The sequence below is a fragment of the Schistocerca americana genome, chromosome 3 (genome assembly GCF_021461395.2).
Source record: "Schistocerca americana isolate TAMUIC-IGC-003095 chromosome 3, iqSchAmer2.1, whole genome shotgun sequence".
Classification (NCBI taxonomy): Eukaryota; Metazoa; Arthropoda; class Insecta; order Orthoptera; family Acrididae; genus Schistocerca; species Schistocerca americana.
This window is the reverse complement of record NC_060121.1, coordinates 145,047,322-145,069,348: the sequence shown is the minus strand read 5'-3', so window position 1 is coordinate 145,069,348 and position 22,027 is coordinate 145,047,322. Positions and strand designations below refer to the sequence as shown.

The 22,027-nt window shown below is 38.1% G+C and overlaps 1 long non-coding RNA gene across 1 annotated transcript in view; it reads right to left on the bottom strand.

The window, feature by feature from the left end:
• LOC124606801 overlaps window positions 1-21,792 on the bottom strand; it is a 647,945-nt gene extending 626,153 nt beyond the window's left edge. The window contains exons 1-2 of the long non-coding RNA XR_006978729.1: window positions 21,610-21,792; window positions 14,965-15,045 (exon numbers count right to left, since the gene is read on the bottom strand). This is a non-coding gene — a long non-coding RNA (uncharacterized LOC124606801). The remainder of the gene's footprint in view (window positions 1-14,964; window positions 15,046-21,609) is intronic.
• Between the last annotated feature and the right edge of the window lie 235 nt (window positions 21,793-22,027).

Sequence of the window (22,027 nt, the reverse complement as noted above, 5' to 3'; positions counted from 1 at the left end):
ATGGTCGAAGTAGAGAGGACCTAGTAGATAGCGTCGGAAGTTCCATGCGGCTTTTCGCGGATGATGCTGTAGTATACAGAGAAGATGCAGCATTAGAAAATTGTAGCGAAATGCAGGAAGATCTGCAGCGGATAGGCACCTGGTGCAGTGAGTGGCAACTGACCCTTAACATAGACAAATGTAATGTATTGCGAATACATAGAAAGAAGGACCCTTTATTGTACGATTATATGATAGGGGAACAAATACTGGTAGCAGTTACTTCTGTAAAATATCTGGGAGTATGCGTGCGGAACGATTTGAAGTGGAATGATCATATAAAATTAATTGTTGGTAAGACGGGTACCAGGTTGAGATTCATTGCGAGAGTGCTTAGAAAATGTAGTCCATCAACAAAGGAGGTGGCTTACAAAACACGCGTTCGACCTATACTTGAGTATTGCTCATCAGTGTGGGATCTGTACCAGGTCGGGTTGACAGAGGAGATAGAGAAGATCCAAAGAAGAGCAGCGCGTTTTGTCACAGGGTTATTCTGTAAGCGTGATAGCGTTACGGAGATGTTTAGCAAACTCAAGTGGCAGACTCTGCAAGAGAGGCACTCTGCATCGCAGGGTAGCTTGCTGTCCAGGTTTTGAGAGGGTGCGTTTTTGGATGAGGTATCGAATATATTGCTTCCCACTACTTATACCTCCCGAAGAGATCACGAATGTAAAATTAGAGAGATTCGAGCGTGCACGGAGGCTTTCTGGCAGTTGTTGTTCCCGTGAACCATGTGCGACTGGAAGAGGAAAGGGAGGTAACGACAGTGACACGTAAAGTGCCGTCTGCCACACACCATTGGGTGGCTTGCGGAGTATAAATGTAGATGTAGAGTAGCTATAGCAAGAAAAGCATTTTGGCAAAGGAGGAATTTGTTAACACTGAATATAAATTTGAGTGTTACAGAGCCTTTCCTGAAGTATTTGCTGAATGGAAGTGAAATGCAGACAAGGAGCCCACACAAGAAAAGAACTGAAGCTTCTGAAATTTAGTTTTAAAAAAATGCATAAGATTAGATGGGTAGATGGAATAACTAACAAGTTAATGATTTGAACTGGAGAAAATAATAAATTTACCACAGAACTTCACTAAGAAAAGAGAATGGTCGGTAGGATACAGCCTGAGGCATCAATGATCATCAATTTGGTATTGGGAGCAGTGTGGAGGACAGGGGTGAAAACTGTAGAAAGAGGCAAAGGGATAAACACAGTAAGCTGGTTCAAATAGATGTAGGTTGCAGTAGTTACGTAGACAAGAAGAGGCCTGCAAAGGATGCAGTAGCACGAGAGCTGCAACAGACCAGTCTTTGTAATGAAGAGGATAACGATTATCAGGACAACAAAAAATTTTTTGTCAGTTGGTAAAGTTTTTCCCATTTTTAAGAGTAATTGATAAAATTAAATCTGCCTTCAACCTGGGGGTTTGTGTGAACAATGGAATGCATTTTCTGACATGTATCTTTTGGAGATAGTATTCTCTTGGCTTCCTCTAACCTCTGATCTGGCTTACCCAGTCTACAATGTACCTCAGACAGTTAAGTGATCAGAAACACCCTTCAGACTAGCTAAGGATGGCAGTTTGGCACTTACTCATTTAGCCACTGAGATACTAATAAAAAGACGAGATGTGCCTGAATATTCACTGTAACATGTGACAAAGTAATCTGGGCACCAAAATCTAAGTTTTCTACAGTTTCCTAAAACACTGAAGGCAAACTGCAAGAATGCTCTGAAATCCAGGAGTAGCCGTTTTCTTACTCAGATCTCGCCAGTCTGGCAGTTCTTCACGCTTAATGAGCATAATAAGAAGGGATGGGTAATAGGACTAGGAACAAGAAGATATGATTTTGAAATGGGTTTATTCTATGAGAACTATGGTAACATTAATTACTTTGCCGTGAACTAAAATACTTCTACAGGCACACAAGTTGATTACAAGCCATTTCCATTGCTGAGATGCTTATTTTGTGTGATATAGAGTGCTGAACAGGTTCTCAGATATGTAAGTGGCTCGAAGACTTGACAAGCACGCTGTCCTCGATCACGAGTGTTCATCATAGACATAGGTAATGTTAGGAGTGCTCTAGAAGTGCAATAGGACCACTGTTATTTTCCATATACATAAATGATCTGGCAGACAGGGTAAGCAGCAATCTGTGGCTGTTTGCTGATGATGCGGTGGTTTGTGGGAAGGTGTCATCACTGAGTGACTATAGGATGATACATGATGACTTAGACAAAATTTCTAGTTAGTGTGATGAAAGACAGCTAGTTCTAAATGTAGAAAAGTGTAAGTTAATGCAGTTGAGTATGAACAACAAACCATCATGTTCAAACACAGCATTAGAAATGTGCTGCTTGACACAGCCATGTCAATTAAATGCCTAGACGTAACGTTTCAATGACATATGAAACAGAATGAGCGTGAAACGATTTTAGGAGGGAAGGCAAACGATTGACTTCACTTCGGTTTATTGGGAGAATTTTACAGAAATTATGGTTTATCTGTAAAGGAAACCACATGTAGGACACAGTGCGACCTATTCTTGAGTACTGCTTCAGCATTTGGGATTTGCAGCAGGTCAGATTAAAGAAAGACATCGAAGCAATTCAGAAGTGGGCAGCTAGATCTGTTACCAGTAGGTTCGTACAACACATAAATATTATGGAGATGCTTCAGAAACTCAAATGGGAATCACTGGAGAGAAGGTGACATTCTTCTCGGGGAGCATATTCAGGAGGTTAGGAAACTGGCAATTGAAGCCAACTGCAGAATGATTCTACTACCACTGATGTACATTTCACATAAGGACATAAATATAAGATCAGAGAGATTAGGGGTCGTATGGAAACATACAGGTGAACATTTTTCCCTAGCTCTATTCACAAGTGGAACAGGAAAGGAAACGACTAGTAATGGTACAAGGTGCCTTCCGCCACACACCCAAAATATGGCTTGCAAAGTATGTGGTATCTAATGTTCATTGTCACACAAAATCCGCAGCTCATGGTCTAGTGGCTAGATTTGCTGTGTCTGGATCACAGGGTCCCAGGTTCGATTCCCAGCCGAGTTGGGGATTTTCTCTGTCCAGGGACTGGGTGTTTGTGTTTTTCTCATCATTTCATCCTCATCATCATTCATGACAGTGGCTAGATCGGACTATGTAAAAATTGGGACATTGTACAGGTGCTGATGACCGTGCAGTTGAGCGCCCCACAAACCAATCATCATCATCATCATTGTTGTTGAAATCAAAGGGGACAAAATGAAAGTGAAATATTAAGAATTTAGCTATCATTTCTGTTTAATTTTGGTACATCTCTGTCTAACTCACTGTGCGCACTTCAAAAACCAGATATCACTTCTCTTTACTTCTGTTCAAAGTTTATATTTTAAGTTAAGACAAGAGAACCATCTTTTCTCTTTCGGTCATAACTTACATAAATGTATTATTTTTGACTACCTATGATATGGAGTGACTGGAATAAGTTTCAGGGATGATAGGCAAATATAAAATTAGTAAAATTAAAGAAGAAACTTCAGTTTGGAAATACCACTGCCACTAGCGAAAATAGTTGCTGTGGTTAGTAGGAGACAGAAGAATTTTGAGGATTATCAGTATAAAAGATAAGAAATGGTGGAAGATCAGGATTCATGGGAAGACAATGGCCAAGGACAAGAACCTGTTTTTAGTATAAAACAAACTGCGACACTTAGGAGCACGATGTGCTAAATTATGGGATGATGTCCCACTACATTCATCTCGCATACAAAGACAAACCACTAGAGGAACTTACGACAATTTAGAAAGTTTGAGGTCCAGATATGCACAACATACTGCAGCATTTAACCTGCTCGACAGGCCTAATATGTAGCCATTCTTCATGACTACTCACATGTTCTGACACAGTCTTTTATGATGGTTTCTCATCACTGTGGGACAGAGAACTACTTCAGACAATTCACAACCATCAGAGTAATAAGCATCCTGTCTCTAATTAAATAGGCTCCATAAGAAATGTTAGTATGATGGCATGAAAAAGAAGTATGATCAATAACTAAAAATATAATGGGGATCAAAGTTAATGGGATTCAAAGTGTAACAGAACACCAATTTCAACACTGCATGATCAGTTTCCCTTTTCTACTCTGTAAACAAACTGTGGGAACACAGATGAATGCACAGAACAATGATCAATGCCCCCAGCTTTAGCAACACTATCAGATTGTTCGCAGTTGATGCTAATGTTGACAGGAAAGTATTATCGTTTGAGAATCTTAAAACAGCTCTCCTTGAATGTGGGTAAATGTTTGGCAATGTCTATAGCAAAGAGAAATAACCTGACAGTAGTCATCACAATGTTAGTGGCAAACAGCTAGACCAATGTTCCCTAAACTGTGTTCTGTGGAACTCGGGGTTTCCATGGAAACAACTAAACGATTCCACAAAACTTGTGTGTCTCTTAATTGTAACTTTCAAGAAAGTAGCTGGAACGAAAAGCATTAGAATATTTCATCTCCATGTGAAAAAACAACTAATGCCTTCTATTTAACAATTTGGATAGTCAGTACAAATATGATACACATTGATAGTAAACAAGGCTGCAGATGGCCAAATCAACAATGAGCAAACGATTGCACAAGGCTTGAGTGTAGCAGGTCATCCAAAGTGCATGCGTCATCCATCTAGAAGTGCATCTGCAACCACAACAGTCTGTATCACTGTGTCGTCTGTCACCACTACTCTCCAAATGAACAGTACATTACATATCAATATGAACTGTGGTTTGAAAACCCACTTACTGTTGATGCATTGCCTCTGAGGATGCCAGAAGAATACAAAACTTTTGTCAAACTGATATCTGATTCACTGTTGGAAGAAAATTTTAAATTAATGCCAATAGTGGAATTTTGGTGCAGTTTAAAAGACGAATAACCTCAATTATCACTTAAGGCCTTTATGGTACTTTTACCATTTGCTGCCACAGATACATGTGAAAAAGTGTTCTCAGCTAATGTGTTGACAAAAAAATTACTGCCCAACAAGTTGATAACAAACCTGCCATGAGAAGTCTATTTTGATACATAAAGTCTAATTCGATACGTGCAACAAAGAACTAATATCACTCATGTCATTAAAATAGTGATATCAATGTGCTTTTGTAGCATGTTGTTTTAAGCTTGAGTTATTTAAGAACTCTTGGGTTAACTGTGGAAATAGTTTTTGAAGCAAATAAATATTAACTAAAATAACTGTCATTTTTGTTGCAAATAATCCATTTATAAAATGCAGCACTGAGAAAATAGTACAGAAATCACTAGGCTTTCTGCAACAGAAATGGGCATTAAAAAAGGTTCCAATTATTGGGAAGATTAGCAACATTGATCCAGACTAATACCGAGAAACAATATTAAACGAGACGAACATGTGAAATCAATATTAGCAAAGGCAGACTTAGATTTGCTTCAAGGCTTCTGTGAAAGTGTGGTGCATTTGTAAAGAAAATCGTATACAAAATGGTAGCGTGAGCAACTTTTAGAGACCGGTTCCAGCATTTGGATTTTTTGGAAGTTAAATAGCAATATTTTGAAGAATAGAGATACAGTTACTGTGAAATCCTGTTGGATAAATTTAGTGACCAGTATTGGATAAAAAGTGTGAGGCAATTCTGGTGCCAACATTGGATAATTTGTTTAGCAGTAATGAGAATAATTGACAGAGATTAAAGAACATACAGGTACATACACACAGACATTCCCCCCCCCCCCCCCCTCCAATCAATATGTAAATGGAACAGGACAGAAAATTGCTAATACTGGTACAACGTACCCTCAGGCATGCACTGTGCACTGACTATGATACACTGACTTACGATGTATTTAATTACACCTAGATCAGTTCATTTGCCTACTATCATCCCATGGTAGTGCCCCCTCTGATGGTCTCCAGCTAAGATTAATTAATTGCCCACGACTCACTGCTTACTCAGACAGACCGAGACCGTACGGTTAGCGAAGAAACAGACTGAAATAGGGTTGCCAGATTAATCTTACTGCATGATTCATCTGAGTGAGGAACAAATAATCGAAACAGAAATGCTCTGTATCAAAGGGCATCAGTTTACTTGCACAGTTTAACAGCAATACTGTGAAAGACAACCGATTCCAGAGCTTGAGAGATGGGTGGGGTAGCAACATGCAGTTTATTATTTCGGCTGGTCATGTAAAGAACTTGGAATTCTCGTAAGTATGGCATATATTCTTAATGCATTGCAGTGCCCAAACTACAATCAAAAAATCATATAGAAATCCGATAAGCGCAGGAGAAATCAGAGGAACAACTGAGCCAAATTGTTTTGCTCCACACGAAGAATTTAGCATTATACTGCAAGATGTATTACTTCAATGGCATGAACCTCATTGCTGCATGGAAGCAAAGGCTCCATCTTCCGTGTAGACTGTCATGCAACATGTCTCCTCTCTAACATTGCTCATTTAGAGGTTATGTTAGCCCATGCTGGGTAGTGGGTGGCTACCATATTGCCAATCCAACTGGTGCTGTAGGCATGCTCTTCCCACAGAACTGAGAGAAGAATTTGTCTCTGGTAGGTTTTGTGGTAAGATGGATTTTACACGAGGCATTAGATTGTCAATATCTTTGCCTTCCACACTGAGTTTGAAATTATTAGTCTCACTCTCACTACCCATCCCAATAAGAGGCTACTGTACAACATTCTCTCCAATATCCAACCTAGAGGCATGTGTCACCAAATGTGCATCATGTACACAGTTTTGTCGTATATAATGTGTCCCTCCTAAACATCGCCAGGCACATTTTCTCTGGGATTTCGGCAGATATTTGCAGTTTTGCTTTTGCAATGTGCAGCTGAAGTCAGCCCCAACAAATAATGATTTTTAAAATGGAAATTTATGCATCCATCTGATATAGCAGCCCCAAATTAATCCAGTGCAATAATATTTTTTTCAATACGTACTAATAGAAACAGAAAAAACACAAAGAATAACGAGTACTCCAGTAGCAACTGAGCAGCACTTCTGCATGGTGGTAGCAGTCAGTGCGGGTCATGACAGTGCTGTCGCTTCTGGAGTATGATATATTCTTCTGTGTTTTACTGCCCTCTTAATACAGATAGATAAAATGAATGTCAGACTAGATCAATTTGGGACCACTTTGAACATAATTTTATTTTTACTGTGAAACAAACTGCTGCACTCCATAGACACCGGCCATCACATGAAAGATGTCACGAGCAGTAGTTGCTTAGGCTGACTCTAGCTACACACTGCAAAACCAAAATTGCAAAAATCTGTCAAACATCAGAAAAAAATGTGTTGGGCGACTCTTAGATGGGACCCCTTATATACAACTAAAACATATATATCTAAATATTTATTTCTAAAAATGCCTCATTGCCTCAATATTACACATCCAGTTTTGTGGACACTAATCAAAATATTTGTATCTCTGGAATCTAATTTGAATGTTACTACCTATTAGTTGCTGGTATAAATGGAAATGTCGTGTGGCTAGGGCCTCCCATCGGGTAGACAGTTCGCCTGGTGCAGGTCTTTTGATTTGACGCCACTTCGGCGACCTGCACGTCGATGGGGATGAAATGATGATGATCAGGACAACACAACACCCAGTCCCTGCGCGGAGAAAATCTCCGACCCAGCCGGGAATCGAACCCGGGCCCTTAGGATTGACAGTCTGTCACGCTGACCACTCAGCTACCGGGGCGGACCAGTTGCTGGTAACTACAGGACAGCACACAAATGGACTCCAGGTTTATTTTATTCTTAACAACTGTGGTATCAGCTTTAAAATTAGGCAAAATGAATTCACAGAATACAGATTATCGCATCAGTTTGTAATAATTGTGAACCATGAATGGAAAGTGTTTCAAAGAGGGCAAAAGATGTGTTGCAACTCTCAAAAACAAAGAGTGCCACATAAAAATTTTGATGCTTCTTCGGTGCATGGCTGGGATTGTGTACACAGACAATATGTAGGATATCTTGCCAAACTAAGCATAGTGGGGGTATTTCATAGAATAAATGGCCACATGTTGCTAGTATTCCCACACCAGAAGCACAGCCAGTGGCTTTGTCATGATGTCATAGAAATTCAACTTAATTTGTTACTCAAAAAGAGTTTAACTTGCTTCTGACATGATGACAGCCGTACATAAGCTTGAGGCAGGATGCATAGAGTACAGATTACAGTTTTCAAACTGGTGAATCAGCAAATAGAACATTCCACAACAAAGGGTTCCCCGTGAATGATTTTGCAGACTAATAGGATGTTTGGTAAAGGGAGAAAGAACATTAATAAAATGTGTGCATGAGAAAAATGTTTGAGGCATAATCAAAAATTAAGGTCATTTTTTAAATTTAACATTAAAAAAAAAAATCGTGGTTTTGAGTGCTTGGTGAATACTGACTTTTGAAAGACATGGATCATTTTGCTTGAAAAATGGAATAAAGTGCAGCGTCACATTTAAAATGTTGACTGTGCTTTCTGGTAAATCTACTATGAGTAAGACAGGAGTTTACGAGGGCTATAAATTTTTCAAATAGGGTTGAGGAGACATTGAAGACCACGACCACCCTGGACATCCTAGCACATCAATTACAGATGATAATGTGGAAGACCTAAAGAAAATAGTTCTGGAAAACTGACAAAGCATCATCAGAGAGGTTGCTGATGTCAGCATATCCTTTGGCTCATGCTAAGCAATTTTTTTGGATCATTTGAGCATGAAACTTGTAGCAGCACAGTTTGTTGCAAAATTGTTGAATTTCAACCAGAAACAAGATCACACAAACATCACTCAGGAATAGCCGAATGAGGTTGGTAACAACCCAAAAACTTCTATAACAGGTGACAAAACATGGTTATACAGGTATGACATTGAAACCAAGGCCCAATTGTCCCCATGGAAACTGCCTGAAGAGCAAAGACTAAAAAAAATTTAACAATGTTGATCTCATGTGAATGTTGTTCTCACTGTTTTATTTGATTACAATGAGATAGTGAATCATGAGTACCTACTTTATGCTCATACATTCAATAAAGAATACTACCTGCAAGTTTCATGCACCATTTGTGTGAAGCAATCTGATGAAAATGGCCAGAATTGTAAACGAGTCCATTTGCAACCTGTAACCGCGTAAGTAACAAGCAGCCCTTAGTGGCTCGCCATCACAATTTTTTATGTTAAATATCTTTGTGAGCAATGACCTTTTGGCATATTTATTATTTTATAAATGACATATAGGTACTGCCAGTCTTTAACGATGATTTTGTACTTATACTCTGAATCATATGTTTTTATTCATAATTCTGTGACCATGTTATAAACCATTCTTTGATTTAAATTCGGAGGAAGACACTCCTAGCAGTGTTGAAACCCGGTTAATTCGTTAAAAATAGTGACCGAGGGCTGTTTTCTTTCACTTGTAACGATTCATGGTCTCTGAACATGCAGCCATGTACAAAATTTTGGCCAGAATTGCGGCAAAACCACTCGTGGAAATTGCATCATGATAATACTCTCACTCACACCTCAATGCTTGTTCATAATTTTTTTGTCAAAAAACAGAACTGTTATGATGCCTCAGCCACCCTATTCGTTGGACATGGCCCCCTCAGACTTCTTTCTACTCCCTGGGCTGCAGAGAACCATGAAAGGTTTTGCCACCTTTGATGGGATAAAAACAGAACTGTTGAAGAAGCCAAACTCCATAATGAAAAGTGAGTTCCAGAAGTACTTACAAGATCGGAAAAAGCATTGGTAGTAGTGAATTATATCTATGGGGGATTACTTCGAAAGGGACAAAGTTCAGAGGATGGTAAAAAACGAATCTTAAAAAAAAAAAAACCTGCTACTTTTTGATCATGCCTTGTACCAGGAAAAACTTAGTGTGTCAGTAAAGCGACAAATTAGGGAATATGTGGTTCCAGTTTTCTTTGATGCCACTGTAATCAGTTAACAGAACGTAGCCATGGTGTGGAAACACTTTTGTCGCCAACTTACAGCAACATTTGTAGCAACAGTGGACACAGTGTTTAGTGCAGGATGGCATTCACTGACACACCACCGATTTTGTGCTTGGTATTGTGTGTGTGTGAATTCCTAAAGGACCAAACTGCTGAGGTCATCGGTCACATGGTATTCAACACATTATCACACAACACATTTGGCATTCACGTCACAATGAATGGATTACCAGAATGTCAGGAAGATGGGCATATTCGGCTGTATCACAGCACTGACATATGACTTTTCTCCTGACGATTTCTGACAAAAAATATTTCACAAAAAAGTTATATATAAAACAAAATAAATGTACTTGCACTATTTGTGTAAAAGAATCCTCACCGTAAAGCAGATGTGACTTCAAGAATTTGTAAGGTAAATAAGTGACCATGCGGAACACGTTATTCATTAGGAGGTTTAAATTCTGTACAGACCTCGTTCAATTTAAAGGTATAACTCATAAAATAAATAAAGTTACATATTGTGTGCCACCTCATGGTGTAATGGTTAGCATCGATGGCTACTAACGCTGAAATCCAGTGGGTGCTTCAGATTTCCGTGTAGTGGGAAGGTCGGGAATGGGGTCCACGCAGTTTCGTGAGGCCAAATGAGCCACCCCTTGGTAAAATGAACAGAGAATCTGACATGTAAGTCTCCAAAGCAGTGTCACATTTCCCCTTCACATTAATCAATTTTATTTTGTTACTTTTGTACTTCTGTATCACCTCCTGACAGAATCACGTTGCATAGGGCATTTCCTAGTGTTAAACGTCGCTTCTTAAGTGCACTGAAAGCTGCGATCTCTCAAGACTTTCTAAGTGTGTTTGAGTAATGGTATGCTTTTGAGTATTCAGTCAACAATGTTTTGACAACAGACCATGTTTCTTTTTCTTCAGGTGCTGTGGACTATCAGAGAATGAGAGCCTCAACGAAGAATTGCTACACCTAAAAATACTGTTCTGAAGGAGTGGTTACCCAGCTCAACATACTGAGAGGGCACTGCAATGTCTGAGGAAGAGGCTGAGACTGAAAAAGAAAAGACAAGAATTGCTCATCTGCCTTATACTGGTCCCGTGTTCAGAAAGATCAGTAAACCACCACAGAAATATAGCATGCAGTGCATTTTGCTCCCGTCAAGATAAAAAGCACTGTTCGACATTTTGAAGACAATCTAGATCTCTCAAAACCAGGCAACCAGAGTGAAAGTGATATGTCTTACGTTGGGCAGACTATTGCAACAGGGGAAGGAAAGAAAAAAGATTAGGATTTAATATCACACCAACAATGATGGATCAGACACAGAGCACAAGCTTGAATCATTTTAAGATGGAGAAGGAAATTGGCCATGCCCTTTCAAAGGAATCATTCTGGAATTTGCTTGGAGTGATTTGGGGAAATCATTTTCAACCAAAATCTGGATTGTCAGTTTGAACTGTCATCCTCCTGAATTCAAATTCAGTGTGCTAACCACTGCACCACCTCAACTGGTAGGGAACAGTTGCTGAGGGGTGCAATGAACATCAGCAATACACTTGACTAAAAGAACCATGCAAATTAGCTGTTGATGGGCAATGCTTCAGATATAATCATGAAATGAAATACAAAGAACCCAGTATTGTACAACAGCATAATTAAGGAGCATATCAAAATTACAATGTCAGAAAGCATTACAAACCGAGACAGAAGTGGCAAATTAAACAATGCTTAAGATCTCGCAATCAACTTTTTACAATCTAGCCAGCCATCTCGTCTATCAGAGCTAAAAAAAGCTGAGAGAATGTGCATTTCACAGGATAACAAATGAGCATTAAAGGGCATAGAAGATGCAAGATGTTGAACCCTGCTAGTGGTGTGGCACCTACAGGCAGTGAGTGTACATAAAAACACAGCTCACAGCATCTGAAGATGATGACTGTGCAAGTCACTGAAATATTGTGCACAAAAGTGGAATCAAGTACTTGGCTGAATATCCACAAGCACACTGTTAACACAATTCTCAGAAGATTAAACAATGAATTAAGGTGCAAAAGTGAGCCAAACAATAGTGCTTCAGTGGTACGTTGCCCCTTGGTGTTACGGAGTTAATTTTGATACTAGGGTTAATGTTTTAGCATACGAATCTAACCGCAAGTTTTGAGGAGATAACTCATCACGCATCCATAAAGGATGAATTGTTAAGAGTTCAACATCTCACTGGTACTAACAAAGATGCAGTAGTTGCTTGGTTGTAGAAGTACTGGAGAAATAAAGCAGGCATTACTCATTTTAACAGTCATTGCTTGGGTGAAAGCAAGCAAAACCTAAACCGGGATGGTAATTTAGATGCACCTGAATGAAACTTCAGTATGTCTTGCATGGTACAAGAAAACACAGAGAATAGTAACCACATGAGAAAACTTGTTGCTTTATGTACACCTGAGTTCAAGATTTCTAACATCACCGGAAAAATTTATGAAACACACTGATCAAGAAAAAAGCCTCAAAGAACTAGGGCAAGGCTCGTAAGCTATTAAACTTCACAACATTCTTCAACAAGATGTGCTTTTTATCATGTTATACAATGCATAAACATAAACTGCTGAAGAAACATTTAGAATCTTCTGACAGAACAGCCACGCACATCAATAGATTGTAGTGCCTCAAGAATTTCGGTGTAAATTCTGGAAACACTCAGCCTTCCACCATATCGAACACCCGATATTTTAGGCACGAGTTCGGGAGAGTGAGAACGTTTCTATCGATCCACCCGTTTCTATGTGCAGGTTGGAAGTTTGTTATTAGAAGACTGTAAGAGGGGCGAGTCAAAGACGACGACAAGTGTTTACTGCCAGCGCCACAGAAGACTTGATGAAAACTCAAGGAATAATTATGGAATATTCTTTGATGTGTTAGTGAAAGTGATTATTGTAGAAAAAGAAAAGAAAACAACTGACTATATACTTACAACTTACTTCATGTCTTAGCTCTGCATGAGGCAGGGCACATGTGATGTCTATAAATTATTGGATTGTTACAATCTATGATATTGTACTTGTGTTTTATCGAGTCTGATGTTTAAAGACACCAGTTGGCTTGCCAGAGCTTACATACTTATGTGAAAAAGAGTAAATGTTGCTTTGTGTTGAGAGTTAAAAATATACCATGAATGGGTTGAAATTGTTCCACGAGTACACAAATTATTTCAAGAATAGAGAAGTAGCTTAATAAATTCCTGGAACCTGCTATAGTCTTCGGAGAAGAAGCTTTTAGAGATTGATGTAGCTGATTACCCAGAGAAGAGGATCGGCTGCACACAATATGCAAGTCAACTGCGAGAGACATGTGTCTCTTTCACACCACTACCACACTGTCTCATGTCGTCCGAAAAATGTTAGAAGATCTGAATATACTGTCTCTTGTATCGAAAACATTAATTTTTTCAATGTTTGTGTGAAATTGTTTTCCAAATAGTGGTGGAAGAGGAGCAATCTTTTCAGGTACTTGGAAAACATTTATCATTTCGATACAATCCTCAAGAAGCTCTCTCAGTGTCTAATGCTTGAGACAACCGCCAAATGCATTTCTTAGCAACAATTACATGTGAGCTGACAGACCTCCTCCTTCTCTGTCTAGTTTTTATGACTATTATACAGTTTCATTTCTGTCGGAAGAAAAAGAAAGGTAGATAACATGTATAAAGGTAAGACACACAAGTGTTGTCTGCAAGGCGTAGCTGTCAATGGTCACATTAATGAAATGGACTGTTGCCAACTTTTGGGTCTTAAATTATTTATATCCCACCAAGGGCTTTCATCAACACTGCTGTCTTCCACTTTGCACTGAATAGTTGACACATAATGACAACAATGACGGATTAGTAGAAAGGTTATTGAGCCTGAACTACTTAATGCGGCAGGAAGCACAAAATGATTTCTTTACTGCAGATGAACTTGTCTTCCAGAAGTGCACTTTGTGCCGAAGAAATTGAGTCTACTTTATAGATAACTGCATCATCTGTGAAGTGTCTCATGTTAATACTATATCTGAAACGAGACAGACAATAGTTCGTTACTTATTCTCGTATTTTTAACTAACTGGTACATGAGTATTCAATTCATTTCTAATACAAATAAATAGCTTCTACATTAGTTGCCTTGCTATTTTAAACTAATGCTGTATGAAGAGGAGAATGAAGAGATTATGAGAGTACAGAAAACAGGCCTATTGCAGTTTTTTATTGGTTGCAATGACACTTAGGCTGTCCAAATTCAGCATTCCACAACTTGCCTTTGTAAATGTTTCACAAATGAGTATTTACTTATATCCTGGAAAATGCATCTGACAGAACAGTTTCTTAACAACTATTGATATTCTTGTAAACAAAGATGAGTGTGTTTTACCCCAGACTGGAGTAGAAACTGGCTACTGTTTGAACCAACCCTGTTCATATGTCATCTTAGTGAGCAAGTGTGACCACATTCATTTGCCACTTTGGCAATGGTAACTTGTGACAACAATACTTCAGACACCCAGCAGTATGGTCTTGGCTCAATTCACTTGTTCCTTACTTCCCTTTCCACACTATTCGCGGATTACTCTGAGTCCATCATTGCCCTGTCACTGCGGTGTCATCATGAGTCAGCTTGTATAAGGAGATCCCTGAATGGACTAACTTAGGCAACACAATTATGAGAAAGAAAATGGAGATGGGTGAGGGGCAGATATGTTACAATTTGTGATAGGTTAATATGTTTTTCCTCACCAATGTGTAGGCTGATGTTTTGAAATACTTGTGTATTTGTGGCAGCACTTTAAACTTCTCACTGGCTTAATGACAATACAAATCAATGATTGAAACTGCAATAGATCATTACACACTTACCATGTATGGGCAGAGGGTGAGAGTTCAGTGGCGCCGTTGTCAAGAAGTTATGGTGGCTCCCCCTCCACTCCGTTAATGCCCCTGAAATGATGTGGCCCAAGTTAGCAGGGTTTAATTTTAATGCAATTAAAAGTCAAAAACACCTTTTTTGTAAAACTCAGAAAAATATTTGACTTATCAAAGATTTAGTTGTGCACTTGCAGGGATGACATACACTACTGAAAGGGACATCCACACATGTACTTCTTCAGGTAGCCAAAGAGTTGAAAACCAAATGGTGAAAGATCTGGAGGATGCTGCAGTGTTTCCCAACCAAATTGACGAAGTGCAGCCTTTTTCTGATTGATTGTGGGGGCGGGCATTATTGTGCAACAAGATTATTCTGTCCAACAGAATTTCTGGGCGTTTTGACTTAATGGCAGTTTCTGCAAAGTGTATTCATAGCACTGCCCACTGATTGTGATTCCATACTCAAGGAACTCGACGAGCACAGGGGCCCCGAAGTCAAAGGAGGAAATCATCAGGAGCTTACCGGAACCTGTGTGATGAGCTTTGGATTTCCTTGGTAGTGGAGATGTGGGATGTTTCTGCCACTGACTTTGTTGTTTGCCTTCAGGCTGTCGGAATATTGTCAAATGGAATCATCCTGTTGCATGATAATGCCTGCTCCTCACTACCAACTGTACAACAGCTACACTTCAGTGATATGGTCGGGAAACACTGTAACATCCTACATAAAGCTCAGATTGTTCACCATGTGATTTTTATGTCTTTGGTGACCCAAAAAATGTATATGTGGACATCGTTTTTAGTCAAACATGGAAATGCATGATTGGGTGTGATTTTGAATCCGTCAGTGGCCCAATCATGTTCTATGAAACACGAATTGATCATCTCATCTCCCAATGGAATAATGTCTTAAAGCATGCATTGATTACTTTGAAAGAAACCATTTGATGGTCCCATCGTGGCAGGTGTTCTGTTTTCATTTGACTGCCCTCATAAATAAAACACAATAAGCTTCAAAAACAAAGACTATATCATTATAATTTGCTGCCTGCTAAAAAAAAAAAAAAAAAAAAAAAAAAAAACCCAGCAGAGAATTATCTTGCACACAAACTGAGGCATCTGCAAAATATCACAGTCGTGATTTCATTTCATTTTGTCGGAAACTAAAACTTGAAGGAAAAAAAAAACTGTCGATTACTTATGAGTATTTGTCTTTTCAAAATGCTAAAAACATTTAATTTTTACAGTCTACTTGTATTTTTTCCTCTGGTTTCCTGTCTTCATAATTGCTTTCTAGCTTCTTTATCACACTGTTCCCAATACAAGCTGTCTTGCCTCGAAGTAGCAACACAGTAGCTCATGTAAGACAAGCATAAGTGTTGAAGAACTGTGCAATATGAAACCGAAGATGAATCCTCTAAACAGAAGTGCTATCTCTCAGCATTAGGACAAGTAGCAGGTATCAAATACAGAAAACAATGTTGCACTTTTATTAAAATTTCTCCAGGTACGTCATCACATAGTCATGCTGTTTTGTAGGCCACAGTTTCTGTTACATAACTGGAAAGTTTTAGTTACGGCAACAATGACCGTGGAAAACTACGCTGACTCAATGTTGCTCATCATTATTGACATATTTAGAGATGTTCATATGCAAATTATTTTTATGATGCTTTTTTTCCTGTTTCAGATTTAATGCCCTGTGGAAAACAAGCCCTGTGGACAGTTACAGTACTTGATGTGATGTTTAAAGCTTTCCCGGCATACTGATTGTTCCATAAAAACACAGGAGAACTGCCAGATATCAGTAACGTCCTGCCACGATATTTCGGCGCAGAGTGGCAGGACGTTACTGATATTCGGCAGTTCTCGCATGTTTTTATGGAACAGTTACAGTACTATTTTAATTCTGAGAGAAATGCAGAAAATGAATAAGTGTAACTCAATCACAATATAACCTAAATACTCAGAAGTAGTAGCTTATGAAATCCATTTAAAGATGACCATCAAATGCATATAGGTGAAATCTGTTACACATACAATTTTGTGGAAATAATGAGGTGAAAGTCACATAAGTGAAAAAACGGGTGGATAAAAATAATTTTTATTTTATGTATAACATTCCACACAAACAAAATATCATCCAGCTAATGTCTCAGAACCACCTAAGTTGGAAAAAAAAACCTTAAATCTTTTAAATTGTATGCCCTAACTATGCAGCAACGTGTACATCATAGCAAAAGCTACATCTGCTAAACAACATACAAAATGAGAACATTGTACAAGTAGGCATAAGAAATTCCTAATACACTTTATTTAAATAACATTGCACAAAGCAAGGAGCAACACTCTATAAAGCTCCATTACCCTCCAAAGCCCGAAGAACAGTATACAACATTTCTAAATCAATGTTTTAAATTTTATTAAATCCAGTAACACTGTCACATAATGACACAATATAACTGCAACACCCAAAACAAAAATAGACAAGAACCAACATAAGCGAAACTGACTAGTACATTTGGCCTGAGACCAATGGGGTGAACGCAAGTGTCCGATTCCACCTGTCTGCTTTGACCCATGGCGTAAGGGTGTTATGGTGTGCGATGTCATTAAGGCGCGGAGTTTTCTTGTTGTGTATGATGGCGCCCTCTGTGTGTGTGTGTGTGTGTGTGTGTGTGTGGTTTTAGTTTTGTTTTTCGTAGTTGTAGGTGTTTGTTTTTTTGTATCAATAGCTATGGATGACCTATGTAGGTCAAGTGAAATGAGCGATTCTAATATTCGTAGTTTTACGCATAAGTATTGGTGTTTGGTATTGTCAGCTGTGGTCAAGGGAAATATCTGATTCCAATTTCCATAGTGTTTGCTGTAGGCATTGGTGTTTTGGTATCGTCAGCTGCGGTTGACCTACACAGGTCAAGGGAAGTGTCCAATTCCTGTAGATTTTGTAATAATCTTTTTTGTTCATCATTTTGTGTGTTTTGGGATTGTGTTTGTTATCGTTTGTATGTAGTGACATCGTTGGTGCCATATTGGAGATGCTTAGAATAGCCATTTCCGCCATACGTCATGGTCAAAGCAGATGGGTGGAACCTGACACTTCCGTAATCCCAACCAATGCATCTGATTGCACGTAATAAGAACACAAAAAATATGGGTTAACTAAATTGTTCACTTTCAATATAACCTAGACTTGGAGCTACACTACAGATTATTAAATCACCACAACTAATATTTTATATTCACATTTCTTGGATTCACCAACTTAAAACCAAACCATCACCAATCAACGTAACCTAGACCTTGGACTACAATACAGATATGCCTGGTACCGTATGCTACATTCCAAATAATAATGGACACAAAGCAAATATCCTCAGTATTATGTTCTGTTGTGTTACTACATATGACAAAATACAACAACACACATATTAATATCTCACAGGTCAAATACGAAGTAGAGTGTCAGTAGGTTCAATTGACCAAGTACATCACAATACATGAAGTAATGGAATAAGACATAAAGAACTTCTGACACATTTATTGGATACCAAACATCATCGAAATAACAGCCTAACTTACTTTAAATAAGGCACAACTATGTCAATTACAGACAATACTTTCAACAGATTTTAGACTATAATAAGAAATATTTTACATACTTAAAAATAAAATATGCTTCATTGCTCCTGTCAAGCCTGCCCAATCTTGCATCAATGCTATGTACATCTGAACATGTGTTCAGTTCCCAGCAAAATATTTGTTGAGAAGCAAGTAAAACTAACAAACCATGTTCGTGGCAATATAGGCATAAAATTGTAAAAGTCTGTCATATGATAATAAAGCTGATGCTGAGCAATTTCAGATTAATTAATACAAAAGCAGTTAGCAGGTATCTAAAATTGGACAAACCCACAAAATGCTAATTGTAAAAAGTAAGGACGGTAACACTGTGGTACATACATGACAGCTAACTAATATTCTGTATGAATTGTCAAGACTAAAAGGAGAGTATGACCTGAGCACAGAGATCATGCTCTTTCTTTTTTCCTAAAGAAAGATATGGCAAATACAGTACTGTTCTTGCACATTTAATGTAAGCAGCTCAGAGGTTTAACTGATGCACTGTACTCTGACTTAAAACCACTTGATAACAGTGAAATGTTTCACATAAAACTCTAATAGAACTTGTGTGCAATGAATGGTAAACAACAGTGTACAAATAAAGGTAATGAAATTACTTGACACTGAATTTTGATCACAACACTACATTAACCCAGTAATGAAGCAGCATTATTCTACAATAGATATACAATAAAAATAACTGGTGCTGCAATCAAAAATATTAATTTCAAGTACTCCATGATTACAGGGATAACAAATGTTTCACAGGTGAAGTCATTTACCGTTAGTACCAACAGGAAGAAACAAAACTCAAAATGTATGTAATAAACTGTAGGAGGTTTTTAGGCAATGTGCCATGTGACATTATTTCTTGTGTCAGGAAAACCTTAAGCAACACATACTTAACTACATTTTGCATGATTGTTTACAGATGAGCAAGTTGTAACATAGTTAAGCAATACCAACGTAGAGTAAATGTCAGTATTAATACTCCTAATTTTTTTTTCATATATGAAATTAAGCACTGGTTGATAATACAGCTCATTGGAATCTAGCAATGAAGTCAATAAACAAAAATCCACAAAGAAGAAATTTCAAAGTTGACAAATAGGTCTACTAAAGACTAATTCTGTTTGAACGGTTAGAAAGATGGAGACAAATACAGTGACACTGTCACACAATATTGTTACAACACTACACAGGAAATAAATTTTCAAGTACTGTTCATAAACCAAAATATTTACCAGAAACATGAGAAACAAACATCACAAATATATTATTCACTGCACGAGTGGAAAACTTTTTCACATTCAGAATGTTTTCGGAAGGCTAACCCGTATCAGTTACTCTAGATGGAAATTTTCACACTCATAGGCTCAATATAACAGAATTCATGTTTCAGGTAACAGTAGAACAACTAGATTCCTGTGATTACTGCAGCTCATTATGAAATGGGCAGACCTACAGTGCAATGTGCAACCATTATGTAAAAACCGTTGTGTAAAATACACCATTCTAGATGTAATTTACCACAAATTTTCTACTGAAGGTTTTAGTAACTCAAGAATCCAAACATGTCCCTCTCTCCCATATAGGTCTATTCTCATTATAACATGTTTAACTTATGTGTGTTACCTGCACACAATAAACCAATAAGTCACAGCGAACTGTCTGCAATGTCAGTTCGTTGCTCTGCAAAATAAAACCTGTGTTTTCACTAATACTGAAATGACAAAACAGAAAATAGAATTACAGCCCTTGTGCCCAAGAGTTTGTTTATTTCTGCACGCCAATACAGCTTTTCTGTATCATTAAATTTTTGATAGTTTTCATTATGAAACTTGCACATAATGAAGGCTGTTGTTTAGATCTTTTTCCTGTATGTATTAGCTGCACAAAGTGCCGGCTGCCACCACACATTTAAGATCCGAATAATAAGTAACTCTCAAGTTGTTGACTGTGAATTATACACGTTTATGCCTTCTGTGGAAAGCATATATTCAAATGTGTGTTGCATACTTTGGCTTTCTAAGTGCTGAAATAATTTTTAAGTAGTTTAAGGCAGGCCTTGAGCAACATATTGGCCAACTTTTGTTACAGAATGTATGGTTACTTCAGACGAGAACTGTTTACATGATGTAAACAGAACCTGTAGTAAACTACAAAAGCCACTGAATGAACATAAACGTGTTTAATTAACAACACCGGCAACAGTGCACCATGAAAACATTCAGATGCTGTAGTATTGGAAAAAGATTCTAATGCAAACATCATTCGCTTGTTTTCCGAAATCATAAAATAAAGAAAAGTAAAGATTTTCCTGCCTGCAGAAAATCAGAGTATAAATGGAAATCGTAACAATCTCTTATCTAGGGACTGAGGCCGACAGATTCCATTAGAATATGTAATTATGGTCTATATTTCTTAACGATAGTAGGAAACACACTACTGCAACGTCGGCTGCAAACTGGAGGTATTCTTTGACAAATGCGAGTCTGTTTATCAAAACACACTTCTACATGCAACGCTTCCACAGTGGCATTATGACTTTCTTCCGTTTGTTTGGGTAACAAAATCGCTTCAAATCATAAGGAAACTATCATAAACCCACTTCCAAGAGTAATAATGTGGAAAAAGGAGATGCAAGTGACAGAGGCAGTGGTAACATCGAGTGCATGACTACAAACGTAAACAAATGTTACTTCTATACGTAGGCACACTGTACTAAAATTCTACTGTTACGAAGCGATTTCGAGTTTCAACAAGTCTTTGACGTCCTTTCAAAAGTCTTTTACATCACTGGGCTATTAATTTCAACTAAACTACGGAAATCTGAAAATATTACTCGAAAATTACGAACTAAGGAGGTTTATTAATTTATTTCAGGTCTCAATAGTCAGTGGTCGGGACACTGTACGTTTATGTTGTCTTCATTTGTCACAAAAACAAAGAATACATACATATGCGTTGAACATGTGTACTACTACATAGTACTGCATTCCAAACTCTTACCAGTCAACGAATCTTCACTCTTCAAAACATCTTTTCTTTATCATTCTGACACACACAACACACGCATTTAAGGCACATCATATAAAATTAATAAAGTAAGTCCACTGTCAAAAATACATTTATAAAATTTAAGTATCTATTTTGTCACTGTTTATGTATAAACAAAGCTAGATCGACAAACGACGAAGCGCTGAAAGTACATTTACTGCCCTCGAGCGGCAACGCGCTGAACTACATGCGAGATGTGAGCGCTGCTGCTCTTAACGGCCACTGCGTGAACTATATAGGACGCAAGTCCTGCGTGGTCGATATAACAACTCCGAGATTGTAGTCGGCAATAGAGTTTAACAAGGTATGGAATTTGGGATATTGTTAATTTACTCTTTCTCGAGGAGTGAATTAACCATCGTAAATATCA